The sequence below is a fragment of the Pipra filicauda genome, unplaced genomic scaffold, assembly GCF_003945595.2.
Source record: "Pipra filicauda isolate LSUMZ 115617 unplaced genomic scaffold, ASM394559v2 scaffold350_size761097_pilon, whole genome shotgun sequence".
Taxonomy (NCBI): Eukaryota; Metazoa; Chordata; class Aves; order Passeriformes; family Pipridae; genus Pipra; species Pipra filicauda.
In genome coordinates this window covers 368,021-394,638 of record NW_024104477.1, presented here as the reverse complement: position 1 = coordinate 394,638, position 26,618 = coordinate 368,021, and the positions used below count along the sequence as shown (strand labels likewise).

General features: G+C 34.4%; 1 long non-coding RNA gene across 2 annotated transcripts; it reads right to left on the bottom strand.

The window, feature by feature from the left end:
• Window positions 1-26,618, bottom strand: LOC120323832. Of its 2 annotated transcripts, none has more exons than XR_005564709.1 (3): window positions 26,448-26,618; window positions 2,504-2,582; window positions 1-140 (listed from the first exon to the last, which is right to left on the bottom strand). It is a non-coding gene; the product is annotated as an uncharacterized LOC120323832 (long non-coding RNA). The 2 variants fall into 2 exon arrangements; XR_005564708.1 differs by lacking the exon at window positions 1-140 and adding an exon at window positions 780-841.

Sequence of the window (26,618 nt, the reverse complement as noted above, 5' to 3'; positions counted from 1 at the left end):
TTACCTGTCTGCCATAAAAGACACAGTTTTGGAAGCCTTCCAAGTCTACTTTCTTCTGAACATCCAAGCAGCCATAATAAGACATAGGATAACATCACCACATCAGTGAGCAGCTGATGCTACTAGTGGGTTTTGTTTGCCTGTTGAAATATAGCATAGTTAGTTGACACAATTTTTTGTAATACAGCCAGGCTATACATTAGTTGGAGCTTAAATCAGATGAGCAAGGTGGAAAATTAGTACCTTGGGGCTCAGATTTAGGGACAATAAATTCATCAACATTTCTGATAGGTATCCTAAAAGAACAAGGTGTTTTAATAAACAAACTAGAAACTTAGATGGAATATCATATGAGCATTTACTATTCTGATTCCCATTTCTGTTCTGCACCTATTATTCCCTCAAAAAATCCCACCGACCAACTAATCATCCAAAACAAACCCCAAACAAAATAAAATAAAACAAACCTCACCATAAAACCCACCCCTACCCTAAAGTTCAGAAACACAGGAAATTCGTAAAGAAGGGACAGGAACTCTTTGGCTGGATAAGATCAAATTTAAGTGTCTCCAAGAGTCCCTGTTGCAGGTGCACCTGTCAGACAATACGCTTCCTTGGAAATCATGACAGGTGGTAAGGATTAACTGATCAGCCACAAGTAAGAAAGGAGAAAATATCAAATCCTTACAGAAGTATTGTAAGGACTTAAAGAGCATAGTCACCTGTATCAAACACTGTCAAGGCCACAGAAGGAACTTGACATAAGACAAGCAACCACAGCAGGAACTTGAGATGAGCACAGAAGGGAAGAATTTGCAAGAGGAAGGTGCTAATTCCAGGCCTGGCAGAGGTGAGATCTGGTTAGCCCATTATGGTTAATGCATCCAGATAAAAATTATCACTACGGCAAACTGCATGAAAGGAAGCAACTGCTCATACACATATCACCGGTCAAAAAAAGATCATTTCAAGTTATGGGAATGCACCTATGTAGATACCAGGAACTTGGACTGTATAAAGGTGGTATCCCTCAGAAGAATATCTCTGGGACCCCCACCACCAAGAAGCCCAGGGTGAAGAAGGACCAACAGGATTCTGCTGGATCCATGGGGGTGGTGATTATCTTCTGCTTGATAGATACCTCTCTCTCCTTTCTTCTATTTCTTTCTATCTCTCCGCCTCACAGTTATTGTTAAATAAAATCCATATTATCGACTTTGGCATGCGGTCTTATTTGCACCTTAATTCGGGCAGAGGGATCTCTCTCCAGTTGTATCTTAACTGATAGTCGAGAAATGAATGTTTATATATTGTAAGACTTGTCAATCAGCAATCACGCTGCATTAAAGTGCAACATGGGTCTAATTTATTCACTGTGTGAGCTCTGATTGCCCTGTGTGTTCCATAAAATTAATCTTTGGAAAAGACCCAAATCTTGTTACAGTGAGCTACTGCAAGAGTTACTACAATGCTCCCAAAATAGAATTTTTCTACAATTGAAACATTTACTATAGTTTCTGAGAGTTTGTGTCATAATTATAAAGGTTGAGATGTTATTCTTGGATTTTTCTCTTTTATGCTGAACTTCAATTTTTGACATTACTAAATAATGTTAATTTTTTTGGATACGAATAAGTCATCTGTAACTGAATTATTAGTATTATTCTTAGGTTATATATCAAAAATAGCTGGACTTTTTGTTGGCAGACTGTTAAAGAACATGATAATGTAAAAAACCCCCTCTGAATATGGAAAATACTTTCTGTCCTCCATACTGTCCATACCCAGCTACTGTAGTCATAGACTGTTGCTAAAAGTGATGAGTTGTTTCTGGGAAACACTGCTGTGACCAAACATGTCACATGCTGTTCTGTAAATATACTACTAAACCATAGACCATATATTAATATGAAAAGATTGTTACACGGAAGATTCTTTTCTGTCTATAACATTGTATTAATGTACTGCTAAAGAATAATAAAAAATTCCCCTGTATGTGTTCCATTCCCATTTAAGTCATGTCTCAAAGGAAAATGCATTTTTAACTTCAAGTCTGGATATTTTATTACATTTGTTAATTCAAATCACACATTTTTATCAGAAATAACTATTTCTAATTAGGCTTTGAAAGAGATTTCCGCAAAAGCTACATTTATCTTATGTAATGTTATGGATATTTATTATATGGTTCTTTGGTTCCTCTGGGCTATCAATTTATATAAATGAGTTGCATTTTTTTTCCAAGTGATCATTGCTAACTGCTGTTCCTGTATGACATAATGTTTTACAACCATAGAATTTCAAAATTTAATGCGTTTTTAAAGAAATAGTTATAGGAAAATATGCAGCTGAATGCAAAATGAAAAAAAGCAAAATATAGTCTATTTTTTGTCTTAATTTTTAAACTTTTTTTAAAAAATACCCACAAAATAAGATAACCATTAAAAAACCTGAAATGTAGGGATTCTTACAAAAGCAAAATTGCAATAAAATAGTCACTTACTCGACTTGTTACTAGATCCTCAGAAACCTTTCCAACCCCAACCTAATCAACTTGAAGGTTCTCTTCTCGTAGCCGATAACTGAAAAGAAACAGAGCTGCTCATCTTTCTTTTTATTATACTAGCATAATCAAAGTGAGTTATCTGCTATTTAAGGTTTGTAATTTTTAAACTTGGATGATGGCATATGTAGTACAGAAATTTTTCATAAGAAGAAAAATTTGGATAAAATTTTGAAACTTACCCTATGCAAAGGATTCTGACATTTTGGCATGACTGATTTAAAAATTATTTTTTAGAAGCAGAGCTAAAAATGTTTGAATTACTTCAAATCACTGACAGTGTTTTCTTAGTGTCGTCTTTACATGAGGAGACTTCTGCTTCCAAGAATAGGTTCATTCCAAGTGTTTACTAGAACGCCATGGCCAAAATGCTCCGTACTCTTTTTTTTCTCTATATCACACTCCAGATGAGCTAATGCTACAATCATCTTTAGAGTTCTTACCCGTTTGCTGGTGAGTTTTCTCTCTTAAACAGTCAAAAAGATGGTCATTTCTTTCTATCACTCCAAGAAAAATCAAGTTGAGATGATGGTTAAGACTTCAAAATAAATATGACAAACATACATATACAGTGATGACTGTCTTCCTGAAATGAGCCTATATTTTTTAGAAATATGACAAACTAAAATTCTATTTGACACATACGATACTAACATAAGATATAAAGATATCTTTCCTGCATTATACAAGATATATTAAAGTGCAGTATATTTCAGTAAATTGCAACGTATCTGCAAACATTCTTCTTTTCCAGCATGTGATGATATGCTACATTTTTTCAACTTGGTTCAATTTTCTTTAGGTTGCTACCAATAAATATATTAAATAAACATATATGCTATAAATAAAATAGTACTACTGTATTCAGTGTTAGTTTGTGATGGAAAACAATGTGTTTTACTTCCATTTCCCCACCCCCGATCAGTATGCAATATCCTATTTAGGCTGTCAGTACCAATCATTGAAGTACATTTTAGACAGTTTTCAGTGTAATCTAAGATCCAAAATATACTTTTTGTTAGTCTTTATGCACATTTTAGATTACTGAATTAATTGTATTAGTTAAATATGAACATTATTTAAACAGAACCTCTCTTCCTGAAACTGTAACAAATGCTCGGCTTGCTTCAACATTAAACTAAACAGTAATGGCATGTTGTATTTACCATATAAGGCCATCTTTAATGTTTATATCATCTATTTTAATGAGATTCTAATCCTGACTGGAGCCTCTAAATGCAACTCAATAGGAAAAAAAAAACCCAATAATGAGTATATTTCCTTTTAGTAATCCATGGACCCAGTAACTCAGCCAGAACAGCTGGCATTCTTACTTCACATATCAGCAAAAACTGAATAAGCAGACTGTTTGAATGAGATCTCATGATATTAAAACATCATTTAAGTTATGGCAGTTACTGTTATGGGTATGCTGTAGAATAAAATATTTCAAAAACAAATTATGAACTGAACAATGATCTGTAAGGTTGCAGAGTAAAGAACTTTATGTGATACATTGATCAAGTAATAGCTATTTTACTCTGAGGCTAGGAATCATTCTGCCATAAAGGGCACCTTAGGCAGCTTTGAAGACTCTGCAGCTTTTGTCATCCCTTTTTCCTTTTTTACACACTAAAGTTATAGACAACTTGCCTCCAGAAGACCAGGGCAAGTCTTCCTTACATTTACTTCTGAGATATGAATTGCCAGTATGACTTTACTACACTGGCTGCAGTAACTAGGGAACATTTTGGCCTCGGTATATCATCATACAATCTTTAACGTGATTAAAAGAGCTTTCCAGTTGTTTTCTATTTCATCCTAGAATACAAACGTTACTTTGTGCACTACAATAAAAGATCTTTTTTTTTCTGTATTTTATACTCCTGTTGCTCCTTCTCTTACATAATAAAGAACATATAATGCTACTTTTCTTGAGTTGTTGAACATACTGATCAAGTCATGGGGAGTTTTAATATCAAATATACTTCTCTCTATATTTTTATATGACTTCTGATTGGGCTTTTTTCCAAAACACCTTTGTAAGGCTGAATTTTTGTATCCAGAATTTTTTTTCTCCGTGATTAAAGGCCTGAGAGGTAACTGCCTTCAGACAGCAACAGATGGCTTCATGTCAGCCTGCATTTTTTTTTCTCCTCTTCTCAACTGAAAGTTCAGAAGGCAAAGTAATGCCCAAATGGAGCATTACTGTTAATGCAACTTAAATATTTCAAGTGGAGTAAACAAGATAGAGTTGGATACTACATCCATACTATTTTGCCCATAATCAATCTTCTCCCCTCTTCCCCAAAGAAACAATATGACTCATATGACTGTCGCTTCAGTTTTGGCTGCAAATACTTGTAAGCTGCAGAATTTTGCCATTTACGTATAAAAATAGACAAATATAAAATTAAAAGTGCTATAAGGGAAAAAAGAAGTATTTTGATGAGCAATATTTTCTCCCAGTGACCCCAGTAACATTTAATGGTACAGTGCCCTCAGTAGCTACATTGAAACATCCTCACTCTTCATCTAATCACAAATTACACTAAAGGTCATGAGTTAACCATATGTCAGGGTAACTGGGAGGCAATTTGGTTGAGGGGCAGGGAAGAACAAATAGGCAGGCTGCTGTTTTCTAGAGTTGTCACAGTACAATTTACAGAAATCTCTTCGCAAGCAGAGAAAGAGAATGCATTTGTGACTAAGTTTAGGACTTCAGTGACATGGCAAAAAGGTTTTAAAATTGTAATGAAGCTTAAATTACCTTTCCCTTTAGGTTAATCCTGCATTTCAGTAGGTGTCTGGATATACCAACTGCTTCCTAATGATAGACGAATGATGATTGGGCACATAAAAAGAATAAAGACTAAATAGATAAGAATAAAGATCCAACTACGAGGTAAGAAAATTAGTATCTCACTAGATCTTATACAGGATAAAATATGAACATTATTTTTTCTCTCTTAGGAACTCCAAGTCCTCTTTCCTATTAAATTTTCCCCCTATGATGATGGAAATATTTGGTGTTTCTATAACACAAAATATTCTTTATGAATGAAATATTTCTGAGCCTAGGTCTATCACATAATTCTTCCTGAACCATGATTATAGGAAACGAAATAGGAGTTTTCTTTACCTTAAATCATAAAATCTCTGTAGTAACAGCTAAGCACCAGCTTTCTTAAAAAACCTCGCATCTACAGAAACCATGAAAGCTCCAGATTACCTGATGTCTCTTTTTAAGCATAATCTGTACTTCTGAATATAATCCTGCATTTTACCTTTTGTTCCCACACAACAGCAGAGGTGGATATCAGGTCTAGGTAGAAGTGCTGCAGCATATATCCTGGGACATAGCATTACACCAAAGAAAATACAGAACAGTATTTTTGTCACTAAACACATCTAATCATTAATTGACTAGAAAGGATTCTGGGGTTCTGACTGCCCCCACTTTCCAGGAAAGAATGCTGGCAAATACAACAATTGTGCAATTTGGGTTGATTAAGTAAGAGCATGTAAATAGATTTACAATCCAGAGCTGGTCAAGGTGTTAGAGTCTTAATTTATTATTTTGTCAAAAAATGAATATGGTACAATTTCCTCTTGGAAACAGGGAGAAACAGAGCTGTAAGAAAAAGACTCTTCTCCTTTCACCTTGACTGGAAGCTCTGACTGTATAGAAAGGGAGAACTCTTCCTCTCTTCCATTAATATTTTAAATATGTCTCAAAATATCTTTTTGTTCTTTAGTACCACACTTCCTATAAAACTTCAGAAGATTTAGAGCATACACACAAACTCCACTGCTTATTCCACTGACCAGCTTTCCGCTTCCCCTGTGCATGTGCCTCTATCTTGTCTGTCCTGTGGAGAGTGTTTCTGTTCTTTGTTTAAAGACAAACATTCCCAGCCGAGCCCATCCCATTCCCAACCGAGCCCATCCAGAACAAATAAACAGCAACATGGAAACTCTGATGGGGCCCACTGCTTTCTCGTAAGCACTGGGAATTAAAACCTGGATCAGCTGGTATTAATAAAGCATGTACCACTTGTTGATAGCAGAATAGAACCAAATTACTTTGTTATTTCAACAGCAGAGGATGGATAAAAAGTAGATAAAATATATTTAAAAAACAATCTAAAGAGATACCAGTAAAAGTATCATTATTAACTAGAAATATTCATACAGAAATACTTTCTATTTTGGGAAATTTAACTCATACCCATAAACCTAAATTCTGCTAAATTCTCCTTATTTATGCATCTAACCTCACCTTAAAAAGCCTCAGACTATATAAAAAAAATGAAAGATAATACATATAAGCAAAGTTTTTCACAACTGGATAGCCCTTCTAATCTGCAGCAGAAACAACTTAATAATGATTCTTTTTAGTTGACTTCTCTGGCCCTTATCTGAAATCCAATATGTGTTCTCATGGCCAGAATAGAATCATCCAATGGAGAAGTCACAGATAAATCCCGTAAGGTTCTCCTGGTTTTTGAAGGACAGATTTTAGCATAGAAATTCTGTTCAGATAACTGAATGGCATCTATTCCCTGGTCTCACCCAAGGCAAAAGCTGACTACTAATGCCCTGTGAGCCTTGCTTCATGATCATTAATTTGACACAGCACTCCTCTGAGTTCTATTTCAATTCAAAACTTTTACTAGGGAAGTTTGTGCTCAGTGAAGTGAGGATCATTGTTAACTTAAGATTATTTATATCATATCCAGTGAGAAACATTAATAGCATTAGTTTGGTTCAGTCATGATTTTTCTTTTTTCAGTAGTGGATGCTGTTTCATTTAATAAAAATTAGACTGACACATTTATACAAGCAGCATTGAATGTCACAGCATCCCTGATTAAACATTTAGGGTGGCATGTCAAATTCTTGGCAAAGTCTAGAATCACTCCAATTTTCCAGAAGGGATTGGCATATATAATATATATAACATCACTATTTATCACAAATCTGCTGTGCTGCATTTTTAATGAAAAAGAAGCTTCTACTCTAGTTATTCTATGTTGTGTATATTTACATAGTATTTAAATAAAGACTAAATTTGAAGGTGAACCATAAATTAACAAAAGTGTAAGTCCTAGAGTCCTACTTAGCATTAAATTTAATGTGCTAATCCTATAAAATCAAGAACTCAAAAACATAAAGACAGCTTACCATTTATAGATTCAAGAACTAGGGATTCAAAAATCTTTTATACATTTTTCTTTATGACTATATCAGGCAAAGTAGTGACAATCAGAGTAGAGGTAGTATAATTTCTTCCATTCAACCCTTGACATCATCAATAACCTTCCAAACTTTTTCTCACACAGATTCATGTTTTTATATGAAAAAGAAAAATTGGAAATTGCCTTCAAAGAAGTAGACAAACAAAATTAAAAACAATCATGATATTTTAAAGGAATATTGTAATAATTTTTAATCATACTGTGAATGAACTTAGTTGACTATACAAATAAGAAGTTTGCAGAGAAATATTCATCACTGAATCAAATTCTTCAGTTGTTGGACAGTATTTCTGGTTCAAACAAATATCTAGGCAATTCAGGGAGGTAAGTGTAACTTTTTAGCTCTTGCCATCATTTATTGTCTTTAGCAAGAGAAGTAAATCTTTTTATATAGGCCAAAGATTTGGTAAAGTTTTTCCTCTTACCATTTAGATACATGGCCAAACGAAAATGATCAATGTCCCTTTAAGGCAGAAGAATAAGAATATCTACAGACATTGAGGGCTGCAAAGAAAAGTGTGCTTTAAGAGACACTGGAGAGTGAAACAATCTATACTAGCAACGTTCAATAACATACGACCAGTCTTTCTCATCATTGGCATGAATCCCTAATTACCTCTTCTCTGAATAATGTTTAAATGTCACTACCATAAATGAAAAATAGTATGCATCATAATCTTTCAAGAGCATTAAAATACTTGGGTTTCTTACTTGGACCTGCAGGTAGTATTTCATACTGGTCATATGTTGGCTTCAAAACGCAATGACTGCTTTACTCAAGGTTACACCATCAATTATTAAAATGTCTTAGTTCATGGAGTTTATAAAAACAGTGTTTTGGAAGGCATTAGTAGAGTATACAGGCATATCCTCTTGCATGCATCTCAGTGTTTCTGGTGCACTCTTGTCTTCAAACTTGTGAATCTTCCACCTATTTGTTCACCATTCAACTGCACATAAATATAAAAGGCGAATAAAAGGAACAACAAAATGCATCTATTATTTTTACACTGAATGAAGCATTAGAAATCCACTTCCGGTTATCACAATTTCAGTGGAAGGTATCTAGATGGCAGAGTGCATCCGTTGCACAGACTAGCTGATCTGTAAGAGGAAAGGCCGGTTTTGGACTCAAGGATCTAAGTTTCCAGCTTATTCCTGGAAATTCCCAGAGAAGATATCATCTTCTTTCTATCCATCACCCTTGCTCATTTCCTCCAATAGCATACATGGTTTGTATCACCTTTAAATGCATGCTGCCAAGCCAAGGCTCCAGTAAGATGCATTGTTCCTCTGCTAACTATCTCAAAGAAAGGACTTTTCATTACCATAGAAGATTGAAAATAAAAACTATAATAATAAAAATATCACGGTTATTTCAAATATCCTGTTCTGCTTTAAATACTTTGGAGGCTGTGGAAATGTCTGTAGACACATTGGACACACAGTAGAGCCCTAATGGAGAGAAAAAATTTTATTCTAAAGGAGGGTCTAGTGTTTGCTGAAGCAAGTTTTTAATGGAGGTTGAAATCTATTTTTTGGAAAACCGACAAGGCTGTGGTAAGCAGAATTTGTCCTATACAAAAGAGAAAAAGTCAAATTTTCTTCCACCTAGAGTCACATTGATGGTTTTCAGAGGATTCACTTGTCCTTGTGGTTGATATTTCTGTATCTGGGAAGCTGCAGGTTATGAGTTTCAGGGCAGGACTCAGGCAGAGCCTGTTCAGAATTTAGAGTTGGCCATTAAGCAGGAGAAGGGAAATAACAGTGAAAAAGAACACACAAGAGTTTTGCTAGATTAGGTGGTCAAATGGCTGCAGTGGTAATACTGATCAACCATGCAGCTGTAAGTTCAATATTCTCTTCACTCAGGTACCATAAGCTGTTGCAAATGTAGTTCAGATCACCTATTTTCAAGATACTGTCACTGCAGTTTAATTTCCTTTCCACAGCAAATGCTAAACCCCTAACCGATACATTCTATGTTGCGTATTGCCATAGGTTTTTCTGTATTTGTATTGTCTCCAGGTTTGATCTGCAGCACACTAAAGCAGTTATAATTACCAGTAGTCATATACTGTAGTACGGAAGGAGGAGTTCCCTGCATGCTGTGCACCATGCAACCTACAGCAATACCTGATAACTCTGCCTCTGCAGAGCTAACAGTGCATCCATCTCTTTATTCATTCTACCAGTCTTCCAGAGGTATTCCTAATAGAAAGTGAGCAGGATAGCCCTACTTGCTTTGTTTCTCTCATAAGAACAATTTCCAAGGGGGAAAAAGGCTGTAAATAAGAAAATAAAGAAACACCCCAGTGTAAATCCACCACATTCATAGGCTAGAGATCTGCACTGCATACACCAACCACAGGATATTAATCTATGCATTCCTTTGAGCTGTTAGTGTCTCTTAGGCAATGCATCCCAGGTGTTTCATGTTCCCTGTTCATCTCTAAGGTTTAGGTTGCTAAGATGCCCAATCATCTTGCAGTTTCTAAAAGTCAGATCTCTGTGGAGCACAAAAGAAAATACTAATTTGCTGGGAATGAGTGATACTGTTGAAGGCAATGGAATAAAGTGTACAAAAAATACAAGTTACATATGAAGCAAACCCACACAAATGTTTCCACTGGAAGTTTTGGTGTTTGTTCAACAATTGACTTGTGTAACTGAATTTCCAAGGTTAAAACTAACCACAATATTTAGAATTCTCCAACAAAGAAATATCTCAGAATTTGACACTCTCTAAAATCACCATTGCAATTTGATGCTTAATAGATTAGCTTCTTTTCAAGCAAAATGAAAACAGAATTTTACTTCCTAAACAGTGTTTTACCACCACCCCCCAAGGAACCTCCATTGTCAAAACTAAAAGACTCCTATCAGTTATTTCATCCTGATTGCAATTTCCCTCCCCACAATTTTATGTTAAAGTATGTACAGATGAATGAGGCTCTCTAGTGAAATATAACAGAAAGGGAAATGATGGGTAATGCAGTTGTTCCACTATATAAATGTTTCCAGTAATTTATCCATCAAAAGTAGGAAAAGTTTAATTATAATGTTGTACAGCTGCTGCAGGAATATTTTATCCATTAGAAATGACATGCACAGTGATGGCCTAGTGAAGTTAAATACTATAAAAAAGAAAATAATTCATAGCAGAAAGTTCACACATTTTCATTTTCTCTTTTAAAAAGACTGCAGTAGAAAAAACTCAAAATATATGCTATGAAATAATTCACTTTTCAATGCTCTTAATTCAGTCTACTCTGGCATGAATACTGATGCTTTGCAGAGCACACCATATCTAGGACCAGCCATTTCAAGGGTGAGTATGGGAGGGATTTCATTTATTAGATTTCTTCTGTTTCCTTTAGTATCTCTTTTAGTAGGAAGGATCATTTAGGCTTTGTTTCAGATCAGGGCTTTTTACTCTTAGTCTTCATTAGTGATGAAAATCTGGAGACCTATAACATATTCATTTAATATAGAATAGAATGATTCATGCCTGAAAGAGGAAAGTGAAAGGAAAAAAAAAGAAAAAGAAAACCTCCCTACTATAAAGTGACATTAGTAATTTCTCTCTGTCATTTTCTTGGCAGCTGATGTTCTACGTTTTGTAAACCATTACATCTAAAACAACTGAAGCTGTAAAACTAATGTAGCAGGTCAGGGAAAACAACCAAAGCCAGGTCAGAGAATCTAAACGCATGTTACCAGTTCAGTCAGTTTAGTGTCACATCACTTACTCTTCATTTTAGCATGCTAACTTATCAATATCATTGTTTATAAGGAAAACTATCCTGTACTCACTTTCAGAGGCCTTTGCTGCAGATACATAAGAACTGGAAGTTTTGGATAGAAAAGGAGTGAGGCATTTTCTCTAAGGAAGTATTTTTAGAAATACTTTGTAATAAGAGGGTATAATAGAATTACTGTTCATGTCACAGGAACCAAGAAGAATAGGAATGAAAAACAAGACAGTAATATGAAGCAAGGGAAGTAAAGGACATGAGGCAGTTATTAATTTAAACATATGAGGTGAGCCTCTTTATTAAAAACATGGCAAAGGACTCAAATTTGATTGCAAGAGATGAAGGCAAAACCCCCAGAGTTTAGCAGAAAGAGATAAGTGTGGGAGAAGACGATGTATCAAGTATTCAAATTTTAGATACAAAGGAAGAAGGAAAAATTGCCCACAAGGACATGAACGGAAAGGGGGAAAGGGTGGATTTAATGATAAAGGATGGATTTGATTTAGTAAGAAGGCTTACTGATCTGCAAAAAAATTAGTGAGGAACCAAGAATTGGTGAGTGGATTAACCAGAGCAAAGAAAACAATGAAGCTCATGAATAAAAAATACTAGTCATTGATCTATTCCTACTGTACACCTTCTGTCATTTTTCAGCCACAACACCAGAACTGCAACTGTGCTACTTTCAAATGCAAAAATGTTACCATTGATTTCTTGAATTTGCGCTGGCATGTATTAAAAAAGGTGCTGCTCACACTGTCTTTAAAGAACTTTAGAGAATAGAAACTTAACATTTTCTATAATAGCAACTAAGGACTGATGTATCCAATAAGGAATTTTTATGGAAAGATCTCCATCCCACTGGCACAAAAATAGCTCTTAATAAAGATCTATTCATTTCTCCAACTTACAGAATATTTATCTACAAACCTCAGAACCAAATACAAATATTTCTTGAGCAGTCTTATCACGTAACTCTTTCTGTGATTCATTGATTTTGTTTGGAATGCATTCCCTGGTCTTAAATTTAATACAGAGTGAAAGGAAAATACCATCCTAAAGGTCAAATATCCAACTAAAAAGAAGATTTTTTTGAAATAGGAATTAAAACCAGACATATTAAAAACCCCTCCAATACTAGTTGTTTTTACCTGACAACTACGTACAGCAAAGAAAACTTGGTCAAATTTAGAGTGAGCTTCAGCAGATATTAAAGAAAAGTTGATTAAAATTACCAGGAAAAAAATAATCTTTTGTACATGAAACTATAAACCCATTTACTCATAAAGCCATTAGCATATTTAGGAGTGTTGCTGACCAAATGACTAGTTTTTCTGAGTACTTTACGTTGTATGATTTTCCAATTTTTTTTTCACATATAAAATTCATGTACTCCTTTTTGTTTCTAACCAGTAAGAATTTAAAATAGAGAGCCCCTAATGTCCAACTAATGGCATTCAACTGGATCAATAAGTCCAAAAAATACTTTTCCTTTAAATAAATTTAAACTGCATTTCCCAAACAGCTTCTATTTATATTTCCATTGAAGCATCCAGCTATCTCAGGAGATGGAGAACTACTCACGGTGACACTAAGTTCAGTACTAGTTTCAGCAGAACACTGTTCCTGAACCTGAACATTCAAATAAGACTGAAGTGGTGTGCATACAGCTACACAGTAGCAGTGTAATTTACACAGTAATCTATCTCAATATAAGTTTCCCCGTTTGAAGTAACATGTTAAGACGAAATCTTCATGAGGTTTCTGAAATATGATACTCTTGTTCACAAATGTGGAAACTGAACTTGAACCCCTGGAAAATGCAGTCTATGTACAGCAAGGAGTGGGAAATGACTAAAGTCCAGCTGGATTGATTTACTTTCTCTACCATTTATTCACGTTCTGTCAGATGTTCAAACTCGTAAACTAAAAACGGGAATGACCATTCTTCCTCAGTAGTCCAGAATCTTCTGTGCATCAGTGTAATATAGACCATTTATGATTTCATCAGTTTTAAAAGATAAAGATAATATTCTTTCTCATTTTAATGAACATAAAGTTGTAAATATTAATTTTATTTCTGTATCCATATCTCAGCTCTCTGAAGTTCAAAATAATTTCATATTTTCTAGGTTTTGGTTGTCCAGGGAAAGTCCTGAGGACCCTTAATTGTGCTTTATAGCTTTACTCTAAATACTTTATATACTTTACTTTATATACTTTAAATAAACATAGCAAGGCACTTCTAGAAAGTCCAGTTTTCTGAGTTTTCCAAAAGTCTGTTCTCCTGCACAGAAAAGGAGATAGCTTGTAAATTTCTACCACTAAATTTTAGGCAAGTAGGAAGGGATGCCTTTGGGTTTGAGGAAACACCTTGTCATTTTCCTACAATTATTAAAAGAAGACAGCGTTGTGTGGAATACAGAGACTTAAAGCTTCAGGAGTTTTACTGGTTCTGTGGACATCTACTATGCAAAAGAAAAACACTATTAGGTAGATAATGATATATGATAGAATTTAGTAATGAATAATATACTTGGAATTTTTTGACCATTTAATAAAAGATACAAATCCTTATGAAATTTTACAGCATGATTAAAAAGAAAAAAATAAGGAACTTTGCACTTCTCTGGAAAGTTTTAAGGGATTTAGTTATCGAGATATGAAAATATGATATTAAATTAGCAAAGAGTCTTCCAAAAGCATACCAGCATCAGAATATGATTTCTTAAAAGCTGGACTAATATAACAATCAAAGTACTGCACTCCTAGCTGCATCTTCTCCCTGTAAGCTAAATGTATAAACCTACCTGACAGACATTTCCTTAATGTGTCCTATCACTCTGTCATATAACTGACATGCTGCTTTCCCTTTAAATTAAATCAGATTTATTCAGCGATGTAAAAGCCTCCCACCTTTCTGTCAATATATCTCTGTGCACAAAAATAGTGCAGTTAAGATTTTCCAATCTGGTTAGTTATGAACAGATACTACATGGTGACAGCTCTTCTCTTGAACACAAAAATCAAACTCAAAACTATTTGGGTTCTTTTTGGTGTATATCTATATATGTGTGTGTGCCTTCTACATATATAGGGCGTGTGTGTATATACACCAAAACACGTATATATGCATGTATCATCAATGTTTTCACTCAAAGGAACAGTGGAGAACTTAATTGAATGATCAAAGTTTCAGATAAATAGATATAAGAGTTTAGCATTTGTGAGATGGGCCTCCAGCAAGCCATCTGCTGAGACAGGTATAAAGACACTTGACTGGCCAATTGCCTTAATAATATTATAAAAACTACATCAAAAACGTGAACTGATGGACAGAGTGCTTTGGAATAAAAAGAAACAATTACTAATGTAATTTCAGCCAAGATCTTTCTTACTGTATCATTCAGAGATTGAAAAATGCTTGTTCTGATGAGAAATTTTGTTAAAGCTACTTTGTGCCTTCAATACGAGCTTAGTTTAAAGTCCATTTATAACCAGTGACAGGTTTTCAGCTCACTTTGGTGTTTCAGAAAATGGTGTATTTTGCTTGAAGAGGAGACACACAAAAAACCTCCTCTTTTAGTTTCTGTCATTAAATATTAGAACTGTGGAACTGTAGCACGTTTCATGTTTTCTAGTCAATTTTTTTAAGGTAATGGTTTTAATTATCTATAATTTTGACAAAACAGGATGAAATTTTTCATGTAAGGTTACTTTGATTTGTTTTGTCTTGATTTTAGCATAACGATTTAGAGAAAATTTGTTGTTCACTAATAAAAAAAGAAATTCTTATTGATGATAGATTCTCATCAACTCTTAAACAGAAAGCTATAGAATTTCTGTGCATTCGAAGTATGCAGCTAAAATATAGTAGCGAATATTCTTATAGAAAGCACGAACTAGCCATTCCTGTGGAAGCTTGCCCCAATTATCTGCTTTTAAAAATGCAATTTCATGTGTTTAGAAAAGATAGCTTTACTGCAAGTAAGAAATCACATTTGTACTAAGAATGCTTCAGACTGAGGTCACCAGGTATTTTCTTAGCAGCATCTGAGGACCCTGTATGATTCTCATGTATGTTAATTCTGCTTATTAACATTGATAATAGGAGCCCATCTCAGTCTCAGTTCTTCTTTCTTCCTTCCTTCCTTTCCCAACCTCAACTTCCCTAGAACAAACCCGGGGTTATAGCAACAACACAAAAGCAAACAATTAAAGCTCACAATTAAAGCAGCTGAATGAAAACCTGTGGAGCAAAATAATATTCTTTCCTTAGCTACTGAATTTCTGTGTGCTAATGAGTGAGTAATTTAAAATAAACTTTTCATGGATGGCCATTAATAGGGTCTCATAATTAGTGATCACCTGATTTCTGACCTGTCGTCCTGATACGCAGACATACTGAATAGTAAAACCTCCAACAGAAAGTCAGCAGCAGCTTTGCTTTAAGCTACTGTACCGTTGAGCTACTTGTAATGCTAAGTAGGCTGGAAAGCAGGTCATGGGTAGCTCAGTTTGTCAACCAAACTGAGTGGCATTTTGACCTTAATCTCCATGTATGACAGTGTATGACAGTATGTCACCTTCTCATCTTGCAAGGTGATCTAAAAATAAATATTTTTTAAATAAATAAAGTATGGATGGGATGTTTGCTATAGAAAAGCAACAAGAGACATTGTTGGAAATTCTGGAATTGAAATAGGTTGATATAATGCAAATGGAAGTACAGAAAGGCAAAAATGAAATTCATAACTTCCTCTGTTGAATCCAATCCCATTTTAATTCTTTGAATCTCTTCAGGTAAAGTAAACAAAAGATATCCTGGGTATTTAGATTTCATGATTAACAATCTAGATCTTAGTTCTTTCTTGAAGTTCTCAACTAACGTATGACACCTCAGGGAACAAACAAGAAGACAGAAATAAAAATCCCAATCCAACTCTCTTCTACGATGTGATTTTCTATTATATAGAAAGAGAAGTGACTTTTCTTCTTCTACCTGTTCTCCAGAGCATAATATCTGGAAGACATTTGATCTTTATTCAACTGCTGCTTGCTCACTCATATTTTGACATAGTATAAATGACTGAAGCAAATATGGAATTCTTGTCAACTTTGTTACTTTGTTAACTAATAGTGCTTATAGTTGTGGTAGTAGAAATTAGAAATGCATCAGATTCATTATGTTATTTAAAATGACATTTTCATTCCTGCAGTAATGGGAGTGAGTTAAATATATTTTATATTTTCTCTTCTGCAATAATTATGCTCACCTTTTAAATCTAGACTCAGAGCAAATTTTGTACATATTCATCACTATAAACAGCTTTCCTTCTCTTCAAATGAAAGACTAAATTTTCTTTCTTCTGTTGCTTTTACCTTCTCTTCTTTCTATACTCAAAATTACCATCATGATACCCAAGACTCTTTTTTGTACGAAACTGAGAAACAAGACTGCCATTAAATGTTATTTGATAACTCAGTTTGCTGAGTTAACTGTAAAGTTACCTGCTACTCTTCATCTGTCAGCTTTTGAAACTGCAAGAATGTAAACAGGAGCATTTTTCTCAGTGTTTTGAGCTTGAAAATCTTCCAAAACCTATAGACTCTACATGAAGTTTGGTTAAAATCAACAACTGTTGCCCATTCTTGTCAACAAATCTCAGTTATTAATTATTTTCAAGGGCTTTTGACAAAGCAGATTAATCTAAACTTAAATCTGCAAGGAAATCTCAGATTACTGGAAGTAGATACAGTATTACATTTCACAAGAATGATTATGGAGCACTCCAGTTGAGGCAGATGATGGCATTTCTGTGATATGTGCAAACTGTCACTCTGTGCTCATACTGTGAATTTGCTTCAAAAAGGAACATATAAAAGGAAAATATGTAATTGGCAAAGCTGCAAGTCAAATTTAATCAGGTCATTAGTTCAGAAACCCAATGGAGATCTTAATTAGATGTGAATTATCTAAGAACTGTGAGTATCTCTGATGTACATTTGCTTGGACATCTATTACTAAAGGGTCCCTAACACTGTTCTAACCTTACAGCTAAAGTCAGGAACAACCCCCTTGAGTCCTATGTTGGCTTCCAGTGATCTACATATTGTACCAAGTTATTAATGTGAATGTCAACAGATATGAGTTCCTCGTAAAAAATTTCTAGCAAATTTTTAGTGACTGTATTTTTTGTTTTCAAGTATGCTTGGTTTGAATAAGTTTGATGCTAAATCTTTGGATGTCTTGAAATCTCAGGTACTCACTTGTGCCCCTGATTATTTTCACTAATTTAGCTTTTCATTTTGACTCCAGACAAAAAGCTTGACTTTATGCGTATGCTAAATATTCCCAGGCGTAGCAAAGTCTCACCTTCCTTTCAGCTTTTCACCAACACTTCTCTGTCTGACATATAATATAACTTCAAACCTAGAATATTCTCAAATTTTGACAGAGCAGATATGAATATAAAATTATAAAATATGCACTATAGCTTTTGTATAGTCAGCTAATACCTTTCTGCCTCTTAGGCTCTCAATTTACCTTATACAGTATCCAAATCCACCAGTAGAAGGAAGAATATGCAGTTATCCTCTTAGGAGAAGTAAACAATACAGGCACTCTATGCATTAAATCAAAAAATTACTTGTAAAAGTAAAGGTAGAAATCTATCCCATATTTATGGTACATATATAAATAAATACCTGATATTCAGTACTCAAAATTGCTGTCAGGAAAATATGCTTGTGCTTCTTACTGTCAAATACAGACTTGTGAACTAAAGTGAATGTTTGTAAACATTAAATGCAGTATCTTTTTGCCTACAGGTACCGAGATATATGATTCAAGTTTTCTCAAAAGACATATTTATGAGTAGATTAGACAAGCACTTGTCACTATAGCAAGTAGGCGTGAAAGACCTTTCAGGGTCTTCAACAACAATCAGTTACTCTGCTTCTGATTTTATGTATATCTTAGTTGGAAATTTTAGCTTCTTTTTCATCTTCAAGACGTTTGCTGTATTGTAATGAAGTAATCACCTCAAAGAAGGTACTTGAACAGAAAGCCTCTCATGGTGACAGGCATAACAAAGGCCTGTGTTAGACCTTCGACTTATATTCTACTGCACTGAAAATTAGAAGAGAAAATGAGGCTGAAAAGAAAAAAACCATATAGTATAGTTTCCCTTAAACTCAGATGAGATATTATGAAGAAATAATCAAGCTGAAACTTATTTTAACTTCTCTGTCTAAATCAATACAGGAGTAGTCTGTCTTTGCAGTGATAAGACGGAAGGATTCAGCCATTCTATTGGGCTCAAGGCAAAAGTCACAAGTTGAAGTATAATCAAAAATTATCTCCTTGTTCTTTCTAACCTTTTTTTTTTTTCTTATTCCCCTCACTCCAAGAGATGAAGCTTCAATCGGTGATCTCAGAGCTTCAGATTATCTGTCAGACGGAGAAAGGCTGTCTCAAGCTGCCAGGACCTCTAATCAGATATTGACAGATAAGATGTTCTGGGTGATAAAAATAGATTTTAAATCCAAAGTGACAGTTTTTAACTAGAATCATAGCCTACCTATTCAAGTCATGATATAAGATAAACTATACAATCTAAGTCTTCCAATCAATTTGTTAGCTTTCCTACATATAATGAATATGATTTTCCTACTTAAGACAAGGTCCAACCCCCACAAATCAACATAAATAATTTCATATTTTTCTCTAGTTTAATAAAAAGACATCTCTTCATAATATAAACAACTTCTACCTGATTTGAAAAACTTAAAAATTTCAAGGGTATATAGGAAAATAGGAAATACTGACAGAATAGTCATACTCCACATTGAACTAATATATCATTCTAACTGAGCCCATGGTAACAGTGTAGTATTTAACAGCTCACTTAAAGAGATTCCTATAACTAGAGAACATCAATCAGCTTCAAAACTCAGTTCAGGCTTACCTTAAATTAATGCAGTGAGTTACACATTCCATAGGAGTATGTTACATAACAGAGAAGAAACCACAACTAAACCGGAAAAAACTGCCACAAACTAGCCATCAATAATTAAATGTAATGGAAAATAATTCTATCCACCAAGAACTAGATAGTTTTAATACAAATCCAGCTTGAACTGATGGGCAAAAAATTCATGAGTCATTGCACAAGCCTAATAGCAGATGCTATTGGTCAAGGAAACAAGGGAGAAAGAAGTATATCTTCAAACAGACCTCGTGCATATCTTTAATATTGAATCAAAGTAGCTTAAACTGATAAAAAAATATTACTCTTTTGCTGATGATGACCTTGATGCTGCTTTATTAGAGCATTTAAACCTGTGCATTAATTATTTTCCTAAAAGCACAGGACCCAGGAGAAGGAAAAAAACCCAAACCAAATAACCAAAAAAATCGTAGGTATAATTTTTCCCATATTTGGCTTTGGGTCCCAGAGGACAACAGCCACTATTGAAAGGGAGTTCATAAAATCTTCTACAATGTAGAAACCAGGGCAAGATGGAAAAGAAAGGCTATAATTTTTGTACAGATACATCACATATCTGCACACAGGGTTTCAGCCCAGGTAACATCCTTCTGAGCAGGATGATCAGCAATCATCATCTGAATGATGCTACATTCAGCCAAGGTTAACATGAAGTGTTGTATCAGAAAAAGAGCAAGTGTTGAAGAAAGGAGGTAGCTTATGCCTGGAATGGAGATATGATCAACTGTGTGGTGCAGAGAGCCCAAATAATGAGTAAGTGGAGTGTTTATGATAGACGTGCAGATAGAAGAGCTGACAATCAGTTAAGAGGTGTAAGACACAGCATACATCCCACAACATCATGGGTGCTGTTTGATCTCATATACAAGTATACAGGAGAACTGAAAAATGCATGGGCTTTTGTGACTGAGTTTAAAAGTGTTGCTAGAAGAAAGGAGAGTACAAAGTTAAACGAATGAGGAAGCTGTCCTCTGGAGTCATGGCACAAAAGTCGATGTAGAATCAGTATCTTGGGGCCCATACTTACATGGCCAATGCTAAGACTAAAATACAACTATGATTCAGTAATATAAAACATTTTGGATTTATAGGTTAAATGTATGGAACATATGGAAACGTAAAGTAGAACTTTTTTTTGGATCAATTAAGTATTTTCAAAGTGCTGTGCTCATGTAATCTAATTCACTTGAGAAAATTAGATTGTAGACTAACTTTCCTTTAAACTGTTAAAATTATTTGCAAAATAGACATCTACATTTTCATACAATGATATATTCACTCAAACTCAATGCCTGTCAGGATATGATAGAATAAGCCTTTTCAATTTTATATAAAAAAGTAAAATGTTTTAGAGTAAGCATTGTGCAAGCAATCAACGAATTTAATGTTCTGAGCAATTATTAATTTACATCAAATGTATATACTCCATTGCACGTGTAAAGAAATTCACAACTATGAAAGCAAAAATTCGAAGGAAATATTCTTTCAAGTATTAAAATAGAATCACAACAGAATAATGAAAATCATCAGAGCTAAACTATAACTAATAATGACAACAATAGAATTAATAATAACAACAATAACAATCCTATTCTGAGACAGTAGGCTGTACCAGTATTTAACAATCCTCAGGAGAAATATATTCTCCTTTCCAGTCTCCTTGCAACATTCAAATAAAACCGCACCAAGGTAAAGGAAGCTTTCCAGCACAAGCACAGAAGACAATTCCCTATGTTTTCACTACATTCCTCAAGATTTTTTTTAAATTATCAAAATGATTCTGGCAAGATATGACTTGTAATTTACTACATATCCAAAATTTAACTAAGCATTTAACTAAGCCTGTGCCTTCTCCCTTGTAATACTCACAAAGATTTTATCAGCTTTGTCTGTTCATAGACTTTGTTGATAGAACCTCATGCTCTTTACAAGCAAAAAATGCTAATTAATTAAGTCTCACAGCATCCATTTTATGTAGAAAAATGACATCCACTTTACAGATAGGGAATGTCATGAGTTCATGGAAGTCAAATCAAGGTCATAGAGAAATCAGTTGTAGAACTGCCACTGAATTCAAGATTTATCCAAAACTACAGTAAAGCTCAGGTCGAACCGAGAGGAGTCAAATTTTAATTCTTTCTCCAGATTCACAGTACCAGGCACTAACTTCTAGCTACATTTTGCATTATCAATGGCTTAGTCTTTTTTTTCTCCCTTGGATTGTTGGTTGCCAACACTGTTCACTTTGTGAAATAAACCAGTAACTTATAAAGGAATTAAGAGAAAAAATTAGTAACACAGGAGTTAAACTAAACTGCTCTGATTCTCATCAGAGCAATTCCATGGTGTGGTTGCTCTGACAACTGCATCCATTGCAGAGAGATTTATTTCACTACATTTCATCTGCTTCATATCTAGTCTTATTCTACGATTTTTCCACAGTGTAAACTAGTTTAGATTAAGAGCAAGTGAGGTAGAGACCTTTCACTTGGATGATTTTTTTTTAATCCAGGGTTCAAAGGACTAGTGTTAAAGAAACAAATGTTTTAGACATTTTTGAGGCCCTATAGACTACATATTTTCTAAATATTTTTTAAGCATTGAAGAAACATTAATTTTAATATTTCTATTATATATTCATTACATCATGGGGTGTGCGAAGGTATTTCAGCAAATCTTTCTTTTGCTCTTTTATTAGCTAGTCTACAGCCAATAAAAAAATAAAGGTCAAGTATGAAATATTGTGGAAAAAAGGTGACTATTGTTGGGGTTTTTTTTAATTATACTTAAAACATGCATTTTAAACATGCACTTGCACTTGTCATGCTTGAACATCTAAACAGACACACAGTGAAAATTTGCTCTCTAATTTATGTATTCTTATGAAGATTCTTGCTAAGCATCCACAGGTTATCTCCTCCACAATAATTTCACTGGAAATTTAGCACCGTGGAAGTGATGTAGATAATTTCCATGTTCTTTAAAGCTTGCTTCTTTTTCATACCAATTATCCACAAGCATTTGGTTAATGAGTAGATACCTGCTCTAGCTCTTTCTACAAAGCAATGAACTGCAAATAAACTACATAATTGTTACTTCCTGATCCTAGTGCTGTTATGCTATAGTTCCAATTTTAATAGCTTTCCTTTAACATGTTGTGTTTACAGGCCAAGGTGTGCCATTCATAAAGTGATGTATTATATAAGCAGGAATGTGCTTTATCTTCACCTGAAAGCATATACACTTTTTTGGTTACATTCAAATTCCAAAGGCATTTATATCATTGATTTCAATCCACTCAACAGTTTTGACATTTTGCTCAAATTTTGTTTTTATTAAGAGATAATGGAAATCACATTTTTTCAGCATTATTTTGTATTTCTTCCCAAACCACATATGTTATCTATTTAATTAAGAGGCCACATTTGTTAAGGCTCGTATCTTCAGGTAAACACTGACAATGTGAATTACTCTCATGTAGAAATTGTCTGTACACTGAACAAAACTCAGAAATAAATTTTTATGTATGGAAAATTTTGTCAGGTTTTAAGATAGAAGCATGGTTTGGAATGCTGTTTAGTGATAACCCCACACAGGCAGGTTTATTTAGTCCCAAAACAGCACTGAGTTCTCTGTCTCCCAGCTTCACACTATTACTGGACCATGCACACCAGTAAACTCCAGTGTTTCACTACATTCACTTGCACCATATATTTTGGCTTCTCACCACACAGTGTATACAGCTGATTGAGAGCCAGGTTTGACACCTATCTTAATACTGGATGGCTATTCTCTCCTAATTGACTTTTCTGAACCCCAACTAGTGAGTTTCAGCTGGAAGACAGTGTCTAGAAGCTTGTATTCTCATTTAAATAGGTGAGCCTATTAAACATAGCTCCTTTGTGTAGATGATGAGATTGAGGCGAGTTATAACTCAAGTAGAATGTGTAGTTAATTGTGCAGTGAAAACATGCTACTAAACACCAATACCAATCTGAAAACCACTTAAAACCCTAGCTGAATTTTTCTCACTGCAGCTAAAAGAACTGGAATGGTTTTAATTTAGACCCTGACAGAGAGCAAAGAGGACGAAGGTAAATGAAAAGAAATATGTTTTTAGCTTTCTTTAAAAACAAAATAAAACAAGCTCTTCAGACTTTCACATCTTCCAATCAAAGAATTAATTAAGGCATTATTTAAATTGACATACATAAATAGTGCAAAAGATTGCAAGAACATTTACTTAATTAAAAATGAGGCTTATTTTATAAACCAGACTTTAATTCAGCTCAAAGAAATCCAAACTAATTAGAATTGGTGTATTTCCTACGTTTATATAAGGCTCTGGATTCCTCTGAAAAGCTCCTTACTTATGATCTCTGAGTATAAGGTATTACCTGATATAACCATTGGCCATATTTTTTCAAGAAATCATAAGCAGAGCACTCCATTAACCATAATGAAGCAGTCTATTAAGGAAAAAATGGTGTCATATGACTATTCTTTTCAAGAAGGCTTGGAAAGAATTATTTATTTATTCTCATTGGGCAACACATATATTCATGATATCTTTGGTCTCAGTTTAGCAATTTCTGCTACGCTGCTATTTTTTGCCTCACCTTCACGGAGAACTCATTTGCAGGCAGCAACAAATGTGAGTGGAGAAACAGGTATGATTTAAACTTTCTCAAGTTAATACAGCTCTTGGGTTAATTATTCTTTGTGTAAGCAAAACTATAAAATGGAATTACTTTTCTGAGAGTGACTTAAACTCTTTTTCTTTACATTAGCAACCAAATTATTTCTTCCTTTTTTTTTTTCTTTAAGAATAATATGAAGTTGACAAAAGTCAGAAGTAAGCTCAACAAAGAAAATAACAAACTGAAGTTTTCCCATAGTTTTTTAATATTTGGAAATGCCATTCTCAGAAATACAGCATGTGTCACACCAGGGTACCCAGAGCTCTGATTGGCCTACAATGATTTATTACAAACAATATTTCTGTATCCTGGCAGTTGCTGGAGCAAGGCTGTGCTTGAGGTCTATACACATACATATTGGAATTAATGAAGTAGCAGCTTATGCTGTTGCAAACAGCTGGGGGTGCTTAACTTGTTTTTCTCTACAGAATTTTTGGATTTCATTTGTTTCTGGCTGTTATGGAATGCAATAAAAGGGAGAATGGTGAATGAAGAGAAATGAAGATATGCAAAAGCAGCAAAATCTAGACCTAGGTGAACAAAATATGCTCCTCTGATAACACAGATAAATTTATTTTGATATTTTACGTTGTCTTATTAGTTCTGCTTTCCCTCCAAATGCTGTATGTGATGTCAATAAGATTAAGGATAACTAGAAATATGTCTGCAAAATACACTAAGCAGCATGATACAGACCTTCAAACTCCTGCTGAATCAAATCTGTCTCAAAACCAGAAGAAAAATAAAAACGGGCTTTTAGCTGGGACAACATGTTCCTAATGTGGTCCTATTATTTCTAGACCTGCGATATTATTGTGTCCAGAGCTCTTAAAAAACTTGGCACCGCATTATGCTGTGAGGATATGACATCTCTGATTTGCATCTCATCTGGAATTATTTTCCTCTTAAAACCACTGTTGTATATAAGCTGTACTTACAACAGCAGTTTATTTGTGATAGTTACTGTGTGCAGCTCTACAGGTCCAATGCATTCTTAGGACCTCTATGTTCTCACTTTTAAAGTTCTTACCAAAAAAATTAAAATAATGGGACAATAAATGTAAAAGAGTGCACCTGAGAACAGATTTTAATAGTACTCCATCCAATTACAGCAGAACATGCAAACAGCTCTGAGCTGCTGCTGGGGAGCACTTGTTAGGATCAGAAAGAGAGAGGCAAAGATGGGTGTTTTAGCAGCTGAAGAGAGGTTGAAGGGCAGCTGCAGAAGCTGGAACATATGTGATGCTTCATGTAGAGACTGTGGGCTGTGCAGCTGCTTAATTCTCTACGGAATGTTCCTTTTCTCATGAATATTCCTTTATTCACTGCATCTCCTCCAAAGGGGTTGGCAGTGCCACACCATAGGATCCTGTCTAGTACTCTTCAGAATCTCCCATGCTACAGCTTTTTAAGTCAGCTAGAGCTCTGAAATGATTGCTTATAGCTGGGACATGTTTTGATTGCTCTCCTGTCTTCCTTAGGCTATTCAAATGAAGGCAGCAGCTGCATTTTGCCATTCACAGTCATTTATGCCTAAAGGCTCATGTTTCCTGTCAAAAGTTGGAAACAGCAATTGTATATGATTTTTGTTCTTTAGTTTAGTCGCACATCACCGATACGTTTTCATAGCATTTTCCATCTAGTAATGACTTTATTGATCCATTCTTCAGTCTTTCATCTTTCCTTGCATCTAAGCACATTGTGACAAACTTCCACTGATCATTTTGTACCTTGAATTGCACATAAGTATATATTATAGAGCTATTCAATAATCACTCAGTATCAACAGGCTTACTATACAAGGGCCCAAGACAGCCAGACATTCTTAACTCTCACTGGAAATAATCACAGTTAAAAAGGCACAGAACTAAGCTGCTACCATCTGCTTGGTCTGTTTCCCATTGCATATTCAAAATGAAAAAAAAAAAGAAAAAATTAAAAAAAAAATAAGAAAACAAGGAAGAAAAATAAGCTTATGACCACAACAGCAAATAATTAAAAAATTCCTTTCTTTTTTAATAAGAATATAAATTCATGTGCAGTGATTGTAACATTTAAATTTATTTATTGAAGACATATATTTTCACAATCACTTTGTTCTTACATTCTAGACATCCTCATCAAGATGAACAGTAATATCTAAATGTACTTACTTTACTCTGATATACTGTCCTTTTTTTCTCTCATGGTTTTCCAAAGAATCAAACATATTTATGTTGAAACTAAATCTTCTTTTACCGCATCCATGCTTTCAGTTTCTATCACATTCTACTGCGACGCCCACAGTGCTGGATTTCTAATATTGCTAATATCTTAGTGTGTTC